The sequence below is a fragment of the Lutra lutra genome, chromosome 8 (genome assembly GCF_902655055.1).
Source record: "Lutra lutra chromosome 8, mLutLut1.2, whole genome shotgun sequence".
Classification (NCBI taxonomy): domain Eukaryota; kingdom Metazoa; phylum Chordata; class Mammalia; order Carnivora; family Mustelidae; genus Lutra; species Lutra lutra.
The window spans coordinates 71475749-71487830 of NC_062285.1; the positions used below are offsets into that span (position 1 = coordinate 71475749).

The 12082-nt window shown below is 39.6% G+C and overlaps 1 long non-coding RNA gene and 1 pseudogene across 1 annotated transcript in view; one reads left to right on the top strand and one right to left on the bottom strand.

Moving 5' to 3' along the window:
- The window catches only part of LOC125107219 (cationic amino acid transporter 3-like), a 143647-nt pseudogene that overhangs the window by 120525 nt on the left and 11040 nt on the right, over positions 1-12082 (bottom strand).
- Positions 1-12082, top strand: part of LOC125107224 (uncharacterized) — a 167333-nt gene that overhangs the window by 118315 nt on the left and 36936 nt on the right. The gene's annotated exons all lie outside the window — the stretch shown is intronic.

Sequence of the window (12082 nt, forward strand, 5' to 3'; positions counted from 1 at the left end):
AACCAATACCAAAAGATTGAGATTATTCCCTGCATATTCTCAGATCACAATGCTTTGGAACTGGAGCTCAACCATAAGAAAAAGTTCGGAAGGAATTCAAACACCTGGAAGGTAAAGACCACCTTGCTTAAAACTTCTTGGATCAACCAGGAAATCAAAGAAGAACTTAAACATTCATGGAAACCAATGAGAATGAAGACACTTCGGTTCAAAACCTATGGGATACACCAAAGGCGGTCCTAAGGGGGAAATATATAGCTATCCAAGCCTCTCTCAAAAAAAAAAAAAAAAGGAAAAATCCAGAATACACCAGCTCTCTTTACACCTTAAAGAACTGGAGAATCAACAGGAAATTAAGCCAACTCCACACACAAGAAGGGAAATAATCAAGATTAGAGCAGAGATCAATGGGATAGAAACTAGAGATACAGTAGAATGTAACAATGAAATAGAAGCTGGTTTTTTGAAAGAATCAATAAGATTGATAAACCATTGGCTAAACTAATCCAAAAGAAAAGAGAGAAGACCCAAATTAATAAAATTATGAATGAAAGGGGAGAGATAACAACTAACACCAAGGAAATAGAAACAATCACCAGAAATTATTATCAACAATTATATACCAATAAGTTAAGCAATCTAGATGAAATGGATGCACTCCTGGAAAACTATAAACTTCCAAAACTGAATCAGGAAGAAATTGACAACCTGAATAGACCAATATCTAGTAATGAGATTGAAGCAGTGATCAAAAACCTTCCCAAAAACAAGGGCCCAGGACCTGACAGATTCCCTGGGGAATTCTACCAAACTTTCAAAGAAGGAATAATACCTATTCTCCTGAAGGTATTTCAAAAAATTGAAGCAGAAGGAAAACTTCCAGACTCTTTATGAAGCCAGCATTACCCTGATCCCCAAACCAGGTAAAGTCCCCACCAAAAAGGAAAATTTCAGACCAATATCCCTGATGAATATGGATGCTAAGATTCTCAACAAGATCCTAGCTAATAGGTTCCAACAGTACATTAAAAAGATCATCCACAATGACCAGGTGGGATTCATCCCTGTGTTGCAAGGGTAGTTCAACATTTGCAAATCAATCAATGGGATAGAACAAATCAATAAGAGAAGAGAAAAGAACCACATGGTCCTCTCAATTGATGCAGAAAAAGCATTTGACAAGATACAGCATCCGTTCCTGATTAAAATGCTTCAAAGTATAGGGATAGAGGGAACATTCCTCAACTTCATAAAATCTATCTATGAAAAACCCACAGTGAATATCATCTTCAGTGGGAAAAAGCTGACAGCCTTGCCTTTGAGATCAGGAACATGACAAAGATGCCCACTCTCACCACTCTCATTCAACATAGTACTAGAAGTCCTAGCAACAGCAGTCAGACAACAAAGAGAAATAAAAGGTATTCAGATTGGCAAGAAGTCAAACTCTCTTTTCTCAGAAGTCATGATACATTATATGGAAAACCCAAAAGATTCCACCCCCAAACTAATGGAACTCATTCAGCAATTCAATAATATGGCAGGATACAAAATCAATGTACAGAAATCAGTTGCTTTCTTATACAATAACAGTGAAAATACAGAAAGGGAAATTAGAGAATTGATTCCATTTACTATAGCACCAAGAACGATAAGATACCTAGCAATAAACCTAACCAAAGAGGTAAAGGATCTGTACTCGAGGAACTACAGAACACTCATGAAGGAAATAGAGGAAGACACAAAAAGATGGAAGACCATTCCATGCTCATGGATCAGAAGAATAAACATTGTTAAAATGCCTATACTGTATAGAGCAAGCTATACTTTCAAGCCATTCCGATCAAAATTCCACTGGCATTTTTCAAAGAGCTGGAGCAAAGAATCCTAAAATTTATATGGCATCAGAAGAGACCCCGAATTGCTAAGGAAATGTTGAAAAAGAAAAACAAAACTGGGGGCATCACGTTGCCTGATTTCAGGCTTTATTCCAAAGCTGTGATCACCAAGACAGCATGGTACTGGCATAAGAACATACATGTAGACCAGGGGAACAGAGTAGAGATCCCAGATATGGACCCTCAACTCTATGGTCAAATAATCTTAAACAAAGAAGGAAAAATTATCCAGTGGAAAAAAGACAGTCTCTTCAATAAATGGTGCTGGGAAAATTGGATAGCTATATGTAGAAGAATGAAACTCCACCATTCTCTTACACCATACACAAAGATAAATTCAAAATGGATAAAAGGCCTCAACGTGAGGCAGGAATCCATCAGAATCCTAGAGGAGAACATAGGCAGTAACCTCTTTGATATCAGCCACAGCAACTTCTTTCAAGATATGTCTCCAAAGGCAAAGGAAACAAAAGTGAAAATGAACTTTTGGGACTTCATCAAGATCAAAAGCTTCTGCACAGCAAAGGAAACAGTCAACAAAACAAAGAGGCAACCCACGGAATGGGAGAAGATATTTGTAAATGACAATATAGACAAAGGGCTGATATCCACGATCTATAAAGAACTCCTCAAACTCAACACACACAAAACAGATAATCATGTCAAAAAATGGGCAGAAGACATGAACCGACACTTCTCCAATGAAGACATACTAATGGCTAACAGACACATAAAAAAATGTTCATCATTACTAGCCATCAGGGAGAATGGGAAATTCAAATCAAACCTACACTGAGATATCACCTTACACCTGTTCGAAGGGTCAAAATTAACAAGACAGTAAACAATGTGTGTTGGAGACAATGTGGAGGAAGGAGAACCCTCTTACACTGTTGATTGGAATGAAATATGGCACAGCCACTTTGGAAAACAGTGTGGAGATTCCTAAGAAATTAAAAATAGAGCTACCCTATGACCTTGCAATTGCACTACTGGGTATCTACCCTAAAGATACAGATGTAGTGAAAAGAAGGGCCATCTGCACCCCAAAGTTTGTAGCAGCAATGGCCACAGTCGCCAAACTGTGGAATTGAGCAAGATACCCTTCCACAGATGAGTGGATAAGGAAGATGTGATCCATATATACAATGGAATATTATGCCTCCATCAGAAAGGATGAATTCCCAACTTTGGTATCAACATGGATGGGACTGGAAGAAATTATGCTACTGAAATAAGTCAAGCAGAGAGAGTCAATTATCATATGGTTTTGCTTATTTGTGGAGGATAAGAAATAACATGGAGGACATGGGGGGAGATGGAGAGGAGGAGAGAGTTGGGGGAAATTGGAGGGGGAGATGAACCATGAGAGACTATGGACTCTGAAAAACAATCTGAGGGTTTTGGAGGGGCAGGGGGTGGGAAGTTGGGTGAACCTGGTGGTGGGTATCCTGGAGGGCACGTATTGCATGGAGCACTGGCTGTGGTGCATAAACAATGAATTCTGGAACACTGAAAAGACATTTAAAAAAAAATTTTTTTTAAAAAGTAAGTACCTCACAGGTCAGTTGTGAGGAGTAAGTGAAATGGTATCCATAAGTGCGTTGCTCAGTGCCTCGAAAACCATACGGACTTAATATCATCTACCAAGTACTTAATATTGAAATCTGATCCAAAGTAACCAAACACTGAAAATCATCCAGTCTTTTTAAAAAATTTATTTATTTTTATTATTATTATTTTATTATTATTATTATTATTATGTAATTATTTAATCTATTTTTAATTTCTTAAGGAATCTCCAAAATGGCTGCACCATCTTGCATTCCCACCACATCCTCTCCAACACATGTTGTTTACTGTCTTATTAATTTTGGCCATTCTAACTGGTGCAAGGTAGTATCTCAATGTGGTTTTGATTTGAATCTCCCTAATGGCTAGTGATGATAAACATTTTTTTCATATGTCTGATAGCCATTTGTATGTCTTCATTGGAGAAGTGTCTGTTCATGTCTTCTGCCCATTTTTTGACATGATTATCTGTTTTGTGTGTGTTGAGTTTGAGGAGTTCTTTATAGATCGTGGATATCAGCCCTTTGTCTATATTGTCATTTACAAATATCTTCTCCCATTCCGTGGGTTGCCTCTTTGTTTTGTTGACTGTTTCCTTTGCTGTGCAGAAGCTTTTGATCTTGATGAAGTCCCAAAAGTTCATTTTCACTTTTGTTTCCTTTGCCTTTGGAGACATATCTTGAAAGAAGTTGCCGTGGCTGATATCGAAGAGGTTACTGCCTATGTTCTCCTCTAGGATTCTGATGGATTCCTGCCAACATTGAGGCTTTTTATCCATTTTGAGTTTATCTTTGTGTATGGTGTAAGAAATGGTGGAGTTTCATTCTTCTACATATAGCTGTCCAATTTTCCCAGCACCATTTATTGAAGAGACTGTCTTTTTTCCACTGGATAATTTTTCCTGCTTTGTTGAAGATTATTTGACCATATTGTTGAGGGTCCATATCTGGGACCTCTACTCTGTTCCACTGTCAACCAGTCTTTATAAATGTACAGGCTCAAAATCATCCAAAAAGCTTGAGCTTCGTAGTTCTCCCTCATGAGACAATGAAAACAGTCTTATTCCATATGATTCACCTTGAAATGCTAAGGACTCTAATTAGACACCTTCATCCATGCTGGTGCTAATGCATGGGGGTCCTAGGCTCACGTAGTTGAATCAGGCATCTAGAACTAAAAGGCTCAATACAGTAACACAATACAATACAACACAACAACAACAATAAAAATAATAATAATAACAGTATTTTTGTCTATAAATGCATCATCTGGAACAAGCAGTTCTGAGTACTATAGAGAGAAGAACAATGAACACTTGGTCAGAAATGTTAGATGTGAGCCCTGGCCCTTCCTTGAGATGAAATGAACACAGGTAATTTCTCTAATATCTTCATGACTCATCCACTAGGAACCTTACTTCAACTCCCTCATGAGAGTTCCATAAGAACTCTCCATAAATTCCACAAGAATTCATGAGAATTCCATAAGAAGATACAAACACATACACACTGCTGGTGGCAGTGTCACTGAGGCACCACCTGAAGCACAATCTTAGTGGAATTCAGAATGCATACACAATTGGACACTGTAGTGGTTGAATGGGTGAATGTACCTAAAACAAACATAGAAAGTGGACTGGAACAGCATTTGTTAAATAACTAACGAAAGGACCTCTAGTGAGGAGGGGAAATGTGAATAGAGATAAGGATGAAACAGGATAATAAAATGCATTGAAAGGGGTTAACTGGACATAATAAAAAAATTAAAATTAAAAAAAGAAAGAAAGAAAAGGGGCCTGACAGGAAGCAATGGTGCAAACAGGCTATGACTGAGAGAGGTACTGACTCCATTCTGTGCACTGCAGATTCAACACAAGACTGCAGGACACAATGTTGTTAGTACACCTGGTACAGAACCTGGTAAATGACAGACATTCAGTTGATTGAAATTGAAAATGGAAGTGGAATCCTGTAATTTCCAGGATATGGAGAATACAAAAAAGGAATACTTGCTAGAAAGAGGGTGAAGAACAGGAAAGATGGGGCACCCCCACTACTAGTTCCCATTGAACCCAATTCCTCCTTCTTCCACCTCCTTCACCTGTCTATGGAGGTTCTTGTAATTGGCACTAAGGATGCTTCTGTCACATTTTTCTCTCTGGTAACCATCTGCAGCCACCTGCCACTCAACAAAGACACAACAGTGGTTCTGAAGATTTGTGGATCACAGACCCCTCTGATGTTGGTCACTTCAAAAAAAAGTTATACAATCTTCTAAAGTGCATCCATGGACACTGAGCAGGAATCCTAGAGGAGGACCATCTGAATGGCAGGGTCAGAGACTGGTAATGCTTGATAGTTTATATTTCCTTCAACTGTGTTGTATAGGGTGGTCCTTCTGCTCTTCCCACATTTTCTGAAGATGAGGGAAAGTGGGCCTAGAGACAAAGTATTAAGATACCAGAGAAGAAACCCAAAGAACAAAACATCTGGGAATTTAATAATCATTTTTTATGACTCCAACAGGAGCAGGCAGAACAACAAATGGACACCAAATATACAGAAGAGAAAGGATACCCATGTTTGGAAAGCCTGAGGGAGGCTACCACAAATCCAGTTTCTAACAACACAGAGAAACGTTATCTTCAAATGCCAGGTTCAGATATCCCCATTCTCTTACAATAATCTACAGTTATTCTAATGGTTTATATTCAGTCCAAGTTCTCTGACCCAGCTGTCAGAGCCCCACCCTAATTCTCCCCCTTCTTAACTAACCTCCTTACATCACCTCCTTCTTAATTCACCTTCTCACATCCTGACTTACCCTGACTTATCCTTCCTGGGATGAGCCAGTGGCCAGGATAAGTGACCTGCCCTGCCAGGGAGGACCTACTCGCTCCTTTCTGCCCAGTCTTGACCCTGCAGCCTCTCATAGCCCTATTCTACAACCTTTCCTGTATCTAGGAAGCCTTTCCTAAGCCACCCTGACCGATCCCCATCTCCAGCCTTCCTCCCCTTCCCACTAGCACTTACTGCCGATCCTAATGGCCAGCTGAAACTAATTTTCCCTATCTGTCAGCTGGTGACCTGAGTGTGTTCTTTACATTCCTTTATAGTCTAAGAGCTTCCAGATGGCAGGGCCAGGATCTAAATACTTCCTCCTTCTGGATTTGACACTCTCATCTCCAACCCTCCCTACATGGGACAAGGATCTGCTCATGATTGTAACAAGCAACCAAAAGAGGCATTTAGAACAAAGAAAATGAATAAATAGATGTATTGAATAACTACTATAAGGGAGATTCCTTGAAAAAGTGCTGTTGTTTTGTTTTGTTTTGTTTTGTTTTTGGAAAGAGAGAAAGGGCCAAAGAGAGGTGTAAACAGGAAACTAGAACATGCACCATCATGTATTTCAAGAGTGTCCTGAGGACATTTCCTAATGAAGGACCTGGGTCTGTGAATCTCAGTTTCATGGGAAACAGTCTCTCCCAAAAGAGGTGCTTCCTCAGGGGAGGGGCTTAAAGAAACGCAGACAGGGGCTAGGGAACATGAAGCAGCTTGTATGGATTCCATAATGACCCTGGTTCCCCCTTCCCTCCCACCTTCTCCTTGTGTTTCTCTCAGTCTCTGAGCTCCTTCCAACTCCAAAACAAAAGATCCATCCCATGTTTCCTGGAAGAACTTCTGTCAAGTCCAACAATCCACTCCCTGAAGAGCAGGTTGTCTTGCATTCCCAGCCAGCCCCACCCACTCTCTTTAGTCTTTGGAGGTCGTTATGTTCCCTCCTCTGTCTCTAAGAGTGGTATTGACTTCACTCTGGATATTTCCTTTCCAAAACATTTTCCAAGGCAGTAACTGCCACTGGTTCCTATGGTAGGGAGTTAATACTCCAACCAATCAGGATGTTGGCCTGTGGCCTCTACTGAATAGCTTCAAAGATAGTGTGGGTATCAATTGTTTTGAAAGAAGTTTGATGAAGACTTGAGAGGAAGGCTAATGGTGCCATTAAATAAGTGTTTTCAAGTTCTCAAAGTTTCAGAGACATGGACTATAAATACCACATCTCCAGAAATTATATTAATCCTCTATATCCAAGCACAGCTCTTTCTTGCTCCCAAAATGTATAAATACTCTCATCCTCCTTAAAATTTCAAGACAGGAAGCTCCAGAGCCATCCAAACCAGTGGCTCCAAAACAAGCAAGGATGAAGTCTTTTGGATAGCTGGCGTTTCCCAGAGTTTCTGAAGTCCTAACTCAAGCAGCCCTGGATTCTGGTAAGAATACAAGGAATCGAGAATCAGGAATACAGGAATAGAGGCTTTGCATTCAGGGCAAGAGTTTGAAATAATCCTAAGTGTGGTGCATGTGTAACTAGCACCTCCATCATGGAAACAGTTCAGGAAAACATAGGAAACAGTACACAGAATGAAAGCCACCATGGAAACTGGGCCTGAGTCTCATATTCAAGGGAAAAAAATAGTTCACAAAATCAAATGAAATATGTAATTTTCCAATTTTCTTTTTTGTTTGTGCCTCTCTAGAAGAGTGTATCCAAACACGGTCTGTCATTTATTAATTCAACAAATAAACTGCTCCCTATTTAGTTAGTACTATGGATAAAGTAAGGAAAAACAAAACTTCCTCCACTGAAGTTGCTTATATTTTTGCAGTAGGAAGCAAAATAAACAAACTAACAAACTAACTAACGCATTAGTAACAAGTTTATGTATTGTGTTATTAGATTGGTAATCAGTGCTACAGAAAAAAGGAAAGCAAGCAAATTTTAGGCTGTGCTAACAGTGGGTGCTGTGACTTTAAAATGGGTGGTCCAAGACAGACTCCCCTTCACATTGTTGTGCAACTTTCACCACCAGCCATCTCCAGAACTTGCTCATCCTCTGCAGCGAAACTCTGTACTATTGAGCAGTAGCTCCCCATTCTTCCCTCTCCACAGCCCCTTTCAATCACCATTCCATTTTGAGTCCCTATGAATTTGACTGATTAAGGTACCCATGTAAGTGGAATCATACAATATCATCTTTTTGTGACAGGCTTATTTCACTGGGCGTAATATCTTCAAGGTTCATCCATGTTGTAGCAGATATCAAAATATCCTTCCTCTTGAAGGCTGAATAATATTCTACAGTGTGTATATCTTACATCCAGGTTATCTGTTTATCCACTGATGGCCATGCTGGTGATTTTAACCATTAACTGTTATGAATGATGTTGTTATGAATATGGTATACAAATATCTTTTTGAGCTTCTGTTTTCATTTCCATGGGATATATACACAGAAGTGGGATTGTGGATCACATAGTAATTATATATGTAAGTTTTGAGAAGTCACGTTACTGTTTTTCAACAGTGGCTGCACATTTTACATTCTCACCAGCAATGCAAGCATCCCATTTTCTTCACCTCCTCACCAACACTCATTATCCTCCCTTTTCTTAATAGCCACCATCCTAATGGGAGCACTTGGCTGGTTTTGAGAAATAACAAGGAGTCCTTTGGGGGGGCGGGGAACACAGTAAGTAATGGGAAAGCAGTAAGGGATGAAGTCAGAGAGAAAGCAGGAACCCAGATCCTTCACAGAGGGTCTGAGAATCACTGTGAGGACTTTGCCTGTTACTCTGGGTGTGATGGAAGCCCTAGAGAAACTGAGAGTTTCACATGTTGTATACTGATTTTCAGATTCATTTCATAAGACAATGACTGATTGCCTTAACTGAAGCTGCTCATAGTCTAGATTATCTCCAGGCATGACTCCATCACTTGAAAATCAAACAAAAGTCATTTTAGTGTCATTCACTACTTTAGGTTTTTCCCACCAGTATTGTGGATAATCAAGAGCTGACATGGAGATAGACAGTGCTTTTTTCTGGAACTTGGTGAAATTAAGGACTGCAAAGACACAGATAGGTAGCCTCTTAGAAAGGGAACAGAAACCATGTGAATCAGGCACTTACAAGGGCAGAATTAAATAGATGAATCCAGTCCCAAGCCCCAGGTGCCTCTGGAAGGACTGCCAGCAATGTCTGAAATACTCAGAGCTAGAGAGAAATAGATCCTCAAAGGGAAGCCTGAAAACATGTTTCTATGAAGCTAAAAGTACCTCTCATGAGCTCACCTCTCTGGGCAACAGGGATGAAAGCTTCTACAACCAAATAAGAAGTCCAAGGAGTTATATAGTTTCTCAACTACAAATAATCTGGCATGAGTGGCTGTCTAACCACCAAATATAAATATTAGAAAATATACGCTAGGGGTGCCTGGGTGGCTCAGTGGGTTAAAGCCTCTGTTTTTGGCTCAGGTCATGATCCCAGGGTCCTGGGATGGAGCCCCACATCTGGCTTTCTGCTCAGCGGGGAGCCTGCTTCCCCCACCCCCTCTCTCTCTGCCTGCCTCTCTGCCTACTTGTGATCTCTGTCTGTCAAATAAATAAATAAAATCTTTTTTAAAAAAAAAGAAAATATATGCTTATGTGTGTGGAGGGGGCTTGTGGGTGATGGTGGGTAGAAGAGAGAATCATGGGACTGTCCCTCCTGGGAAAGGAGGAGAGATAAAAATGAATTCCCATTATGGCATTTTAGGATTCCAATGGCAGTTAGGGGAGGGAAGGATAGTAAAATCTAGAAACCAAAATAACTAATTTCTCTCAGTAAGGCAACAGGTCATGGAGTCCTATTTTCTTTTTGCTGTTTCTTTCCAGCTGAGGACCACCTTATTCATCCTCCACTCTCAACATGTATGATCACCACCCACCCTAGCGCAGAGACTTCACCGTTTGCCCCACATCATATTCCTCTTATTACTTCCCTTTTCTGTGGGCTCTTCTCTTTCTTTCTTTTTAAAAGATTTTTATTTATTTATTTGACAAGGAGTGATCACAAGTAGGCAGAGAAGCAGGCAGAGAGAGAGAGAGAGAGTAGCAGGCTCCCCGCTGAGCAGAGAGCCTGATGCAGGCCTCGATCCCAGCGCCCTGAGATCAAAACCTGAGCCAAAGGCAGATGCTTAACCCACTGAGCCACCCAGGCACCCTTCTGTGGGCTCTTAATGGAGGTCTTGGGTTACCTTAACCTTCAAAGAGGTATTATAAAAACGGAACTATAATATAGGGGAAGACTGATCATTCTCCTGTCCTCAAGTAGAAAAATAATAGACCTAAGTAGCAGTGAAAATCTAATGTCATTCATCATTCATTTATTCAATAAATAGTAAGCACTTTCTAAATGCCAGTCCTAGTAATTGATGCTACGTACACAATGAAAAGGAAAAAGATGTGTTCCCTGCCTACATGGTACTAATTATATTTAGCAATATTCTTATATAATATTCCTGCCCAAAATGTGTAACCTGAACCTAATGATAAAATCATTAAGTCTAGATTTATTCCTAGGTATCTTATGATTTTTGAACATCAGTACTCTGAAAACTATAGAATACTTATGAAAAAATTGAGGAAGACACAAAGTAATGGAAAAACAGTCCATACTCATGGACTGGAAGAATAAACATTGTTAAAATGTCTATATCACCCAAAGAAATCTACACATGGGATGCAATCGCTATCAAAATACCACCAGCATTTTCCACAGAACTAGAACAAAGAATCCTAAAGTCTTAATGGAACTGCAAAAGACCTCAAAGAGCCAAAGTAGTCTTGAAAAAGAAAAGCAGAGCTGGGGGCATTTCAGATTCATTTCATAAGACAATGACTGATTGCCAATTCTGGACTTCAAGCTATATTTCAAAGCCAGAGTCACCAAGAAAGTTTGGTACTGGCACAAAACCTGACACCTAGATCAGTGGGACAGAATAGAAAACCCAGAAATGGACCCACAACTCTATGGCCAACTAATCTTCAACAAAGCGGGAAAGAATATCCAAAGGAAAGAAGACAGTCTCTTCAACAGATTGTGTTAGGGATACTAGACAGCAACATGCAGAAGAATGAAACTGGACCACTTTCTTACCCTATACACAAAAATAAAGTGAAAATGGATGAAAGACCTAAATGTGAGACAAAAAAAAAACATCAAAATCCTAGAGAAGAACACAGCCAGTAACCTCTTTGGCCTCAGGAATAGTGATATCTTATAGACATATCTTTAGAAGCAAAATAAAAAGAAAACAACAAAACTGAATTACTGGGGTTTCATCAAGATAAAAAAAAAAAAAACTTTTGCACAGCAAAGGAAACAATCAACAAAACTGAAAGACAACCTACAGAATGGGAGAAGATATTTGCAAAGGACATATCTGATAAAAGGCTAGTATCCAAAATTTATAAAGAACTTGTGAAACTCTACACCCCCAAAATAAATAATCCAATCAAGAAATGGGCAGAAGACATGAAGAGACATTTTTCCAAAGAAGCCATTCAGAAGACACAATGAAAAGATCCTCAGTATAACTCACCCTCAGAGAAACCATGATAAGACACCACCTCACACCTGCCAGAATACCTAAAATTAACAGCACAGAAAAGAACAGGTGTTGGTGAGGATGTGGAGAAAGGGAACCCTCTTACACTGTTGGTGGGAATGCAAACTTGTGCGGCCACTCTGGAGAACAATATGGAGGTTCCTAAAAAGTTAAAAATAGAA